Here is a 12,565-nt window from a genome sequence, read left to right as displayed (position 1 = left end):
GAGCTACAATCAAGACTACCCAGCAAGACTATCATTTAAAATCAAATAACAAATAAAACCTTCCCAGACAAGAAAAAGCTAAAGGAGTTCATCACCACAAAACTAGTATTACAAGAATTGTTATAATCTCAAGATCCATCCATATTGTTGCAAATAGTACTATTTCATCTTTTCTTATGGCAGAATAGTATTTCATTGTATATATACACCACAACTTCTTTATCCATTCATCTATTGAGGGACACTTTGGTTGTTTCCATGAGAGTATAAAGCTAAGTGAAATAAGTCAGACAGAAAAGGTCGCGAACCATATGATTTCACTGATCTGTGGTATATAAAACTGAAAACAACAAAAGAACAAGAAAAAAAAATGAAGTAACAAAAACTCATAGACACAAACAATAGTTTAATGGTTACCAGAGGGTAAGGTGGGAGAGGGGTGGTAGATGAGGGTAAAAGGGATCAAATATATGGTGATGGAAAGAGAACTGACTCTGCATGGTGAACACACAATGTGATATATAGATGATGTATTACAGAATTGTACACCTGAAATCTATGTAACTTTACTAACAATTGTCACCCCAATAAACTTTAATTAAAAAAAGAAAGAAAATAAAGAAAAAGAAAGGAGACTAAAAATAAATGCACATTTTAAAAAGAAGAAAAAAAAAGAAATGTTAGAGGGACTTCTTTAAGACAGAAAATAAAATCAAACTTATGAATAACAAAATGGCAATAGCTACATATCTATCAACAATTACTTTCAGTGTAAACTGATTAAATGCTACAATCAAAAGACGTTGAAGGGCTGAATGGATAAGAAAACAAAATTCTGCCTACAAGAGACTAACTTCAGATTGAAAGACACACACAGATGGAAAGAAAGGGATGGAAAAAGATATTTCATGAAAATTGAAAAAAACAATCTGGGATAGGAATACTTGTATCAGACCAAATCGATTTTAAAACAAAGGCTATAAGAAGAGACAAAAAAGGACCCAGTAATCCCACTTCAGGGTATTTATTTGAAGAAACCCCAAACGCTGCTTTGAGGGGACATGTGCATCCATATGTTCATTGCAGCATTGTTTACAATGGCCAAGATGTGGAGGCATCCTGGGTGTCCATCAATGGATGAATGGATAAAGAAGAGGTAGTACATATACAAAATGGAATGTTGCTTGACCATTGAACGGAATGGGTTCTTGTCATCTGCAGCAGCACTGGTGGACCTGGAGGGTGTTGTGCTTGTGGAGTATCAGACAGAGAAAGACAAATGCAATGTGATTTTGCTTATATGTGAAATCTAAGAATCAAATTAACAAACAAACTCACAGATACAGAAAACATTTTGATGGTTTCCCAATGGGATGGGATTTGGGGGTGTGGGTGAAAAAAGGGGAAAGGATTAAGAAGTACAAATTTGTTGTTACAAAAGTAATTAAAGGGATGTAAGGTGTAGCATAAGGAATATAGTCAATAATATCGTAATAACTATGTGTGGGGTAAGATGGGTACTAGATTTATGGGATGATAGACGGGAGGGGGTTGGAGGCAGGATGAAAAAGGTGAAGGGATTAAAAAGTACAAATTGGTAATTACAAAATAGTCATGTGGATGTAAAATAAAGCATAGGAAATATAGTCAATAGTATGGTAATAACTACGGTATGTATAGTGATACGTGGGTACTAGACTAGTCAGGGGGATCACTTCTTAAATTATATAAATGTCTATCCACTATGCTGTACACCTGAAATTAATATAAAATAATACTGAATGTCAACTGCAATTGATAAATTAAAAAGGTGAATAAAAGGTCCAAATTTCCAGACATAAGTCATGGGGATGTAATGTACAACATGGGGAATATAGTCAATAATATTGTGATAGCATAGTACGGTGTCAGATGGTTGCTTGACTTATGGTGATCACTTCTTTAGGTCTATAAATGTTGAATAACTATGGTGTACTCCTGAAACTAATATAATATTGTATGTAGCTATATTTTTAATAAAAATATTTAACAAAAGAAATAATAAGAATTAGAGCTTCAGTTGTACAGTGCATTGGTAATGCATCTAAACTGTCTGAAGTGGTCCTCCTGATAAATCCAGTGCTCATCTGGCACATTACATAATATTTACAAGATTGTTGATTATATTCCCCATACAGTATTCCATATCCCCATAACTATATTGTGTCTACTAATTTGCTCTTTCTAATCCTTTCACCTTCTCCCCCATGCTATACCCCCTCCCATCTAGCAACCAACAGTACTTTTTTTCTGTATCTTTGAGTCTACTTCTGTTTTGTTTGCTCGTTTATTTTGTTCTTTAGATTCTACATATAGGTGAGATAATATGGTATTTGTCTTTCTCAGTCTGACTTATTTCACTTAGCATAATATTCTTTAGGTCCATCCATTTTGTTGCAAATGGTATAAGATTTTATTCTTTTTATGGCAGAGTAATACTCCATTGTATAAATGTACTACAGCTTCTATATCCAATCGTCTATTGATGGGTATTTCATTGGTTTCCATATCTTATCTATTGTGAATAGTGCTATAATAAACATAAAGGTGCATATATTTTTTTGAATTAATGTTTTGGATTTCTTTGGATACTCAGGAGTGGAATTGCTGGGTCATAAGATAGTTCTATTTTCAATTTTTTGAGGTACTTCCATACTGATTTCCATAGTGGCCGCATCAGTATGCAATCCCACCAACAGTGCACCAGGGTTCTCTTCTCTCCACATCCTTGTGAACATTTGTTTGTTGATTTATTGATGATCGCAATTCTGACAGGAATTAGATGGTATCTCATTGTGGTTTTTATTTGCATTTCTCTAATGATTAGTGACATTGAGCATTTTTTCATGTCTGTTGGCCATCTGTGTGTCCTCTAGAGAAATGTCTGTTCATGTTCTCTGCCCATTTTTTAATAGCGTTGTTTGTTTTTATGGTATTGAGTTGTATGAGTTTTTAATAAATCTTGAATATTAACCCCTTACCATATGTATCATTGGTAAATATCTTCTCCCACTCAATGGGATGCATTTTTGTTTGATAGTCCTACATGTTTATTTTTTCTTTTGCTACCCTTGCCTGAGGAGATAGATCAGTAAAAATATTATTAAGTGTAATGTCTGTGAATTTACTTCCAATATTTTCCTATAGGAGTTTTATGGTTTCAGGTCTTACTTACATTTAAGTCTTTAATCCATTTAAAATTTATTCTTGTATATGGCCTAAGTAGTGCACTGCATAGGTGCACTTTCATTTTTTTTTTTTTTTGCATGTATCTCTCTGGTTTTCACAGCACCATTTAATAAATAGACTGTCTTTACCCCAACATAAATTCTTGTTTCCATTATCATAGATTAAATGTCCATATAGACATACATTTATTTCTGGATCTCTGTTCTGTTCCATTGATCTATGTGTCTATTTTTATACTAATACCATGCTGTTTTGATTACTATAGCCTTGTAGTGTGATTTGATGTCACTTAGCACGATACCTCCCACTTTGTTCTTATTTCTCAAGATTGCCATGGTTATTTGGGGTCTTTTATGATTCCATATAAATTTTAGGATTATTTGTTCTAGTTCTGTGAGAAATGTTGTTAGTAATTTGATAAGGATTACGTTGAGTTTATATATCACCTTAGGTAGTATGGACATTTTAACTATATTAGTTATTCCTATCAAGACCATGGTATTAGGTTGATGCAAAAGTAATTGCAATTTTTGCAATCATTTTTAACCTTTTAAACCACAATTATGTTTGCACCAACCTAATATACATTTCCATTTATTTGCGTCTTCTTTAATTTGTCTCTTCAATGTCTTATAATTTTCTGAGTACAGATTTTTTACTTTCTTGGTTAAATTTATTGCTAAGTATTTTATTGTTTTTGAGGCAATTGTAAATGGGATTGTTTTCTTAATTTCTCCTTCTGATAGCTTGTTATTGGTGTCTAAGAATGCAACTGATTTTTGAATATTAATTTTGTATCCTTCTACTTTACTAAATTTATTTATCAGTTTTAATAGTTTTTTTTGGTGGAATCTTTGGGTTTCTCTCTATATAGTATCATGTAATCTGCATATAATGAAAATTTTACTTCCTCTTTTCCAATTTGAATGTGTTTTATTTCGTTTTCTTGTCTGAATGCTGTGGCTAGAACTTCCAGTACTATGCTGAATAAAAGCGGTGAAAGTGGGCATACTTGTCTTGTTCCTGATCTTAAGGAGAATGGTTTTAGCTTTTCCCCATTGCGTATGATTTTAGCAGTAGGTTTATCATATATGCCCTTTATTATGTTGAGATATAATTCCTCTATTCCCACTTCCCTAAGAGTTTTTATCATAAATGGATGTTGAATTTTGTCAAATGGTTTTTCTGCATCTATTGATATGACCATATGATTTTTATTTTTCATTTTGTTAATGTGGTTATCATGTTGATTGATTTGTGGATATTGAAACAACCTTGCATATCAGGAATGAATCCCACTTGATCGTGATGTAAATCTTTTAAATATATTGCTGAATTCTGTTTGCTAATATTTTGTTGTGGATTTTTACAATCCATGTTCATTAGGGATATTGGCCTTTAGTTTTTTGTTTGTTTTGTTGTTGTTGTTGTTGTTGTTATTTTGTAATATCTCTGTCTAGTTTTGGGATCAGAGTAATAGTGGCCTCATAAAATGAGCTTGGGAGACTTCCCTCCTTCTGGATTTTTTTTTTTTTTTGGAATAGTTTGAGGAGAATAGGTGTTATATATTTTTTTAATATTTAGTAAAATTCATCTGTGAAGTCATCTGGTCCTGGGCTTTTGTTAGTTGAGAGCTTGTTGATTACTGATTCAATTTCATTGGTAGTAACTGGCCTGTTCAGATTTTCTGTTTCTTCTTGATTCAGTCTTGAAAAAGTGTTGTTATTTTAAGGCACTATATTTTGGGGTAGTTTCTTACTCAGCAATAGATAACTGAAACAGAAATTGATACCAGAATCATGCAGCAATAGATAACTGTAATAGATATGGATTCTTATTCCAGAATTAGTAAAGTTTACATGGGGAGTTAGAAAGATATAAACTACCTAGTACAACCAACCCAAGACAATTTAGAAACAATCTGGATACGATACGGATTTGAGGAGTTGTGTCAAGCAACATTTATCAGAAAGTTAAAAGAATAAATGAGAATAATATTTTCCATCAAAGGAAAAGATTATGAGGGATAAAAAGAGTGGTTGAGAGAAAAAAAGTATTTTACTTTAATTCTACTAGAATTTCAAATTTAGGAAAGGAGTAAAGTAAAATTTGTCAGGACTTAAAAAACAAAACTGGGAAATAAAAGTTTACCTAAAGTATATTTTTATGGTGACAGGAAGTAAAATGAATGTTTAGATTTGAGAATTTAAGGCATTACTAATATACTGAGACATTGGGGGGGACAAAGAAAAACATAGCCTACCAAAAGGATTAAAATTACTGTAAAGCTACAAAAGAAAAGTACATGATATAGATTTATATCCCTCCATTTGAAAACGATTGGTCAGTCATCTAGGGAAATCTCAGCAGAAGACTTAAATGTAGTTCAGAGAGTGGGGACATAAAATTTCACTTATTTTTCTTAAGAGGAAGAGAGAGACATCATCAAGAATTGGTAACTCAATACAATTGAGATGAAACAACAAAAACATCTGTGATTATAGTTCTGTAAATACAAGCAAAGTCAATAAGAACAGTGACACAGACTTCAAATTTAAAAAAAAAAAAATTGTTCATTGAGTTCCAGTAGTCCAAGTAAAGTAAGGACAAAATAAGCAAATGGTAAAGGCCCAGAAGAAAAGTTTTCGAAAGCTAAGGTGTTTTCAAGGCCACATTTATAGAGATGGATGTCCGTTTTCAACATGAATGCCAAATAGGAAGAAACCCTTCTCACAAGAGAACAGAATATAATATTTCCCACTGCTGCAGTTTAGCAGCTGATGGTCAAATTAATAGTTAAGTCAGTGAGAGAAAGAGAGAGAGACACAGAAAACCTGGAGAATTTTTAAGGAGTCAGGAGATGGAACATATTTGGCAGAATTTGTTCAGGCATTGTGAGTGGACCTTGGTCCAGACAGAAAGAAACAAGCAGGGCCCACTTTTCACTGACCAGATCAGACCTGAAGAAGGAGGAACAGTGGAGAGAAACTCATCATAGGACAGGAGGAGAATTTGGGGAAGAGACAGAAATGTCTGGTAGAAGTTAGTCCATGTTGTCCTCCAGTATCAAAAAATTGCCAGAATATTGTACAATGTCACTAAATGCTTAGGGGGACATTTTCTTTCTTTTTCTCCCCCTATGGAGGATGTTGATAGTGAAGAAATTTTAGACTTCACTTCAAGGTGGGTACACGATAAAAGAAGTGTCCTGATGGGGTATAACAGCTAGGGTAAGAAATGTTACCACGTAAACTTTCTCTCCTTCAAGTAAATCTACTCTTAGGCTTCACCCAATTGGCTGACAGAAATCCTAGGAACGTTTGGGGAGTGGTCTAATTCCCCCTTACAATGTGGGCAAGACTTTGGGAGTCATTTGTATTCAAAGTGTTTGGAATTAGGCCTTCCTTCATCATGCTCTACAGCACTATTGCTCTGCATTTTCCAAGCCAGGCAGTCTCCTTAAAGTAGACAGGCACTGGGTTCCCAAGACCAGAGTTTTTGATATTCAAGCCCTTATTCTCAAACATCACCAGCCATGTATCACTTCTTCAGAGATGTCTCATCTCACCTGTAAATTCTGCATGGGAGCAGGACAAGCACCACATTTGTGGAAAAAGAACCCAAACCCCTTTGTTCAGACCCCAAAAGAACACCAACAAAAAAATGTATTCATCTCTAGATTAGCTGTATTCAGCAGAAACAAAACTGTAGAGTGAAGCTTGGCCTCTGTGTTGCCTGGAAACATCAATATTTGGCCTAGTAACACACACACACACACACACACACACACACACACACACACACACAATAGCAGTTCCATGAAGCAAAGGGCTGGAAACAAAACACAAAGCTTGGCTAGTTTCTGGGATACAGAACAAAAAATAATTCTCATATATTCTCATTTCCTATGGCATCTATAACAAAATTAAAATTACATATAAGTAAATTATCCTTACATAATGTAAATGAATAATTGTATAACACATACATCTACATGAAGTTCAGACAATTAAGTTCACGAACTAATCCTTGAAAAAGTGCTACATACCTCATTGTTGAATATCACCATGATCACCTTCAAGGTACTCCCCTTGGGAAGCTATGCACTGATGCCAGCACCTAGTCCATCCATCAAAGCAATTTTGGAGCTCTTTATATGGAATGGCCATCAGAGCTTTCATAGTATTATCCTTGATATCCTGAATGTCATCAAAATGTTTTTCTTTCAATATTTCCTTTATCTTCAGGTAAAGAAAGAAGTCATTGGGGGCCAGATCAGGTGAGTAGGGAGGGTGTTCCAATACAGTTATTTGTTTACTGGCTAAAAACTCCCTCACACACAGTGCTGTGTGAGCTGGTATATTGTTATTATGTATGAGCCATGAATTGTTGGCAAAAAGTTCAGGTCGTTTCATTGAACTTTTTCACGTAGACTTTTCAGCACTTACAAATAGTAAACTTGGTTAACTGTTTGTCCAGTTGGTAAAAATTCATAATGAATAATCCCTCTGATATCAAAAAAGGTTAGCAACATTGTTGCAACAAGTTCGCTACCTTAATTGTCAAATCTTGTATGGACAGATAATTTTCAATAAAGGAGCCAAAAACAGTACAATGGAGAAAAGAAACCTCTTCAATGAATGGTGCCGGGAAAATTAGAGAGCCACTTGCAAAAGAATAAAGGGGACTGCTATCTTTCACCATTCACCAAAAGGAACTTAAAGTGGATCAAAGACATAAACATAGGACTTGAAACAATAAACTGCATACAAGAAAACATTGAACTAAACTTACAGACCTTGGATTCAAAGAGGATTTTATTAATTTGACCGACCTCAAAGGCCAGGGAAGTAAAAGCTAAAACAAATGAATGAGACCATATCAAACTAAAAAGTTTCTGCACAGCAAAAGAAACTCAACAAAACAAAGAGGCAACCAACCAAATGGGACAAGATAATTGCAAACAACTCCTCCAATAAGGGGCTAATATCCAAATATATAAAGAACTGGAAGAACTCAATAACAGAAAAATAAACAATCCAATTTAAAAATGGGCAGAGGAGCCACTATATGCCAACAAATTGGACAATCTGGAAGAAGTGGATAATTTTTTAGAAACACACAATGTTCCAAGACTAACTCAAGAAGAAATGGAAAATATGAATAGATGGATTATTACCAGTGAAATTGAATCAGTAATCAACAAGCTTCCAACAAACAAAAGCTCCAGACCAGATGGCTTTACAGGTAGATTTTACCATCATTCAAAAAAGAATTATCACCTATTCTCCTTAAACAATGCCAAAAAATATATAAGGAGGGAAAGCTCCAAAACCCTTTTTACAAGGCTGCTATCACCCTGTCCCCAAAATCAGACAAAAACATTACAAAGAAAGAAAACTATAGGCCAGTATCCCTAATGAACATAGATGCAAAAATTCTCAACAAAATATTAGCAAACAGAATTCAGCAATACATTAAGAATATCATACACTATGATCAAGTGGGATTAATTCCTGGTATGCAAGTTTGGTTCACTATCTGCAAATCAATTAACGTGATACACCACATTAACAAAATGAAAAATAAAAATCATATGGTCAATCAATAGATGCAGAAAAAGCATTTGACAAAATCCAGCAGCAATTTATGATAAAAACTCTTAGCAAAGCAGGAATAGAAAGATCCTATCTCAAAATAATACAGGCCATATATGATCAACGCACAGCTAACATCATACTCAATGGGGAAAAGCTAAAATCGTTCCCCTTAAGATCAGCAACAAGACAAGTTTGCCCGCTTAAACTACTTTTATTCAACATAGTACTGGAAGTTCTAGCCACAACAATCAGACAAGAAAAAGAAATAAAAGACATCCAAATTGGAAAGAAGGAAGTAAAACTGTCACTGTATGCAGATGACATGATACTATATATGAAGACCCCAAACACTCCACCAAAAAACTATTAGAGTTGATAAATGAATTTAGTAAAGTAGCAGGATACAAAATTAATATTCACAAATCAGTTGCATTTGTATACACCAATAATAAACTGTGAGAAGGAGAAATTAAGAAAACAGTCCCATTTCAATTGCTTCAAATTATAAAATACTTAGGAATAAATTTAACCAAAGAAGTAAAAGACATTTACCCAAAAAATTGTAAGACACTGAAGAGAGAAATTAAAGAAGATACAAATAAGTGGAAACACATACTATGTTCATGGATAGGAAGAATTAATATAGTTAAAATGTCTATACTGCCTGAGGCAATATATAGATTCAACACAATTCCTATGAAACTACCAAGAACATTTTTCATAGAAATAGAACATATAATCCTAAAATTTATATGGAACCATAAAAGACCCCGAATAGCTACAGCAATCTTGAGAAATAATAACAAAGTGGGAGGTATCACTATACCTGACATGAAATCATACTACAAGAATATAGTAATCAAAGCAGCATGGTACTGGCATGAAAACAGACACATAGATCAATGCAACAGAATAGAGAACCCAGAAATAAATCCATGCCTATACGGTAATTTACCCAATGACAATAGAAGCAAGAATTTACACTGGAATAAAGACAGTCCATTCAACAAATGGTGCTCGGAAATCTGGACAGGCACACGTACAGCCACTTTGGAAATCAGTATGGAGGTATCTCAAAAACTGGAAATGGAACTACAGTATGATCCAGCAACTGCACTCTTAGGCATCTGTCCAGAGAAATCCAAAACAACTCAAACAAATTTATGCACCCCTACGTTAATTTCAGTACTATTCACAACAGCCAAGATATGGAAACAACTGAAATGCCCATTGGTAGATGACTGGATTAAGAAACTGTGATACATTTATACAATGAAATATTACTGGGCCATAAAGAAAAATGAAATCTTACCATTTGCAACAATATAGATGGATCTAGAGAACATTATGTTAAGTGAAATAAGTCAGATGGAGAAAAACAAATACCATATTATCTCACTTATATGTGGAATCTAAAGAATAGAATTAACAAACTAATCAGAAACAGTCTCAGAGATATAGAGGAAAATCTAAGGTTTCCTAGATGGTAGGGGATTGGGGATGAGGGAGAAGGTGAGGGGATTGGAAAGCACAAATTGGTAACTACAAGATTACCATGGGGATACAAAAGACAGTTTAGGGAATATAATCAATAATGTTGTAAAGATTTTGTGATTTTTGTAAGGTATCTGGTAGACATTTGTGTTGTTAGGGAGACCACTTCATGGAAGGTGTAGATGCCTGATCACTGCAGTATACCCCTGAAGCTGAAGCTGAATAATAACGACTGTTAACTATAATTTAATATATATATATATATATATATATATATATATATATATATATATATACACACACACACACACACACACACACACACACACAATATATATATAGGTATATTATACAATATCTATCTATCTATCTATCTATCTATATATATATATATATATATATATATAGATACTTCACAGGATGTGGAGTACAGCATAAGGAATAGAGTCAGTGGAGCTGTAACAGCTATATAAGATATCAGGGGGTAATAGATTGGGGGAGGGGGTTATCACTTTGTGAGGGGTATAAATGTTTAACTATTACATTGTTTTGTACACCTGAAATTAATAATAAAAAATATTGAGCAGAAAGACTAAAAATGGTCAATGAAACTTAAATTTACAAGTAGAGTATCTTCTTAAAAAAATAAAAGCAAAAAATTACATCAAACATTTTTTCCTTAATCAAAGGTTGAATTATCTGCTGTCTATTGAATTCTTCTCTGTGTGCAATGTACTTCCTAACAATTAACTAAATTTGTCAACATAAGCTGGATTGCTAAACTGTACTAAATGTAAAATGTCCAAATATTTTTGTTCTCACAAAATAAAATTTCTATATATGTTCTGCATTAAAAAAGGGAAACAATTATTTTGGGAAAAAATGGGCAGAGGACCTGAACAGACATTTCTCCCAAGAAGACATACAAATGGCCAACAGATATATGAAAGAATGCTCAACTTCATTCGCTATTAGGGAAATGCAAATCAAAACCATAATGACATATCATCTCACACCTGTTAGAATGGCTATCATCAACAAGACCAATAATAACAAATGTTGGAAAGGCTGTGGAGGAAAAGGAACCATCATACACCGTTAGTGGGAATACAAATTTGTACAACTGCTACGTAAAACATTATAGAGATTCCTTAAAAGATTAAGAATAAAATTACCATATGACCCAGCAATCCCTCTCCTGGGTACGTACCCAAAAAATCTTAAAAACATTTATCCACAAAGATTTAAATACCTTGATGTTCACTGCAGCATTATTTGTGGTGGTCAAGACATGGAAACAACCAAAGTTTCCATCAATAGATGATTGGATAAAGAAGATACGGTATATATACACAATGGAATGCTACTCGGCCATAAAAAATGAAGAAATACTGCCATTTTCGACAACATGGATGGATCTTGAAATTATCATGCTAAGCAAAATCATATGTCAGACAGAAAAAGTCAAGAACCATATGACTTCGCTCATTTGTGGGATATAAAACAGAAAACAACAAAGGAACAAGACAAACAAACAAACAAACAGAAAAAAGCTCATAGACACAGACAACAATTTAGTGGTTGCTAGAGGGTAAAGGGGGAGGGGAGTGGTAGAAGAGGGAAAAGGGGATCAAATATATGGTGATGGAAGGAGAACTGACTGTGTGGTGAACACACAATGTGATATGTAGATGATGTATTACAGAATTGGACACTTGAAACCTATGTAATTTTACTAACTATTGTCACCCCAATTAATTTAATTTTAAAAAATGCTAGGAGTAGGCATGAATATCATGCTTTTCAGTTAATATTAAATAATGGAATTTGTATATTCAATAAATATAATTTCAAGCACATGACCAATATAATTCAGTAGTAAATTATTGGAATTAATACTAAAATGAAAACATTTTTTATTACAATGCGATGCCTGGTTATTCATATTCAGCAAAATAAACTTGTTTAAATTACAAAAATAACATAAAATAGCAATATATAAAAAATTATAAATTTATCTTAATAGGCACACAATGCATAAGATAAAATTTATGACAACATGAAAGGTGGGAAATAGAGCTGTATAGGAGCAAAGTTTGTGTTGTATGCTGTTGAAAGTATATTGGTATCAATTCAAATTGAAGCATTCTAACTTTAGGATTTTAATTGTAAGTTCATTGTAAGCACTAAGAAAAGTAAATAGGGAATCAAATGGTACACTATATAAGAATAAATTAAACACA

Source organism: Rhinolophus ferrumequinum, chromosome 23 (assembly GCF_004115265.2).
Source record: "Rhinolophus ferrumequinum isolate MPI-CBG mRhiFer1 chromosome 23, mRhiFer1_v1.p, whole genome shotgun sequence".
Lineage (NCBI taxonomy): Eukaryota > Metazoa > Chordata > Mammalia > Chiroptera > Rhinolophidae > Rhinolophus > Rhinolophus ferrumequinum.
Note: the sequence above shows the minus strand (reverse complement) of the source record.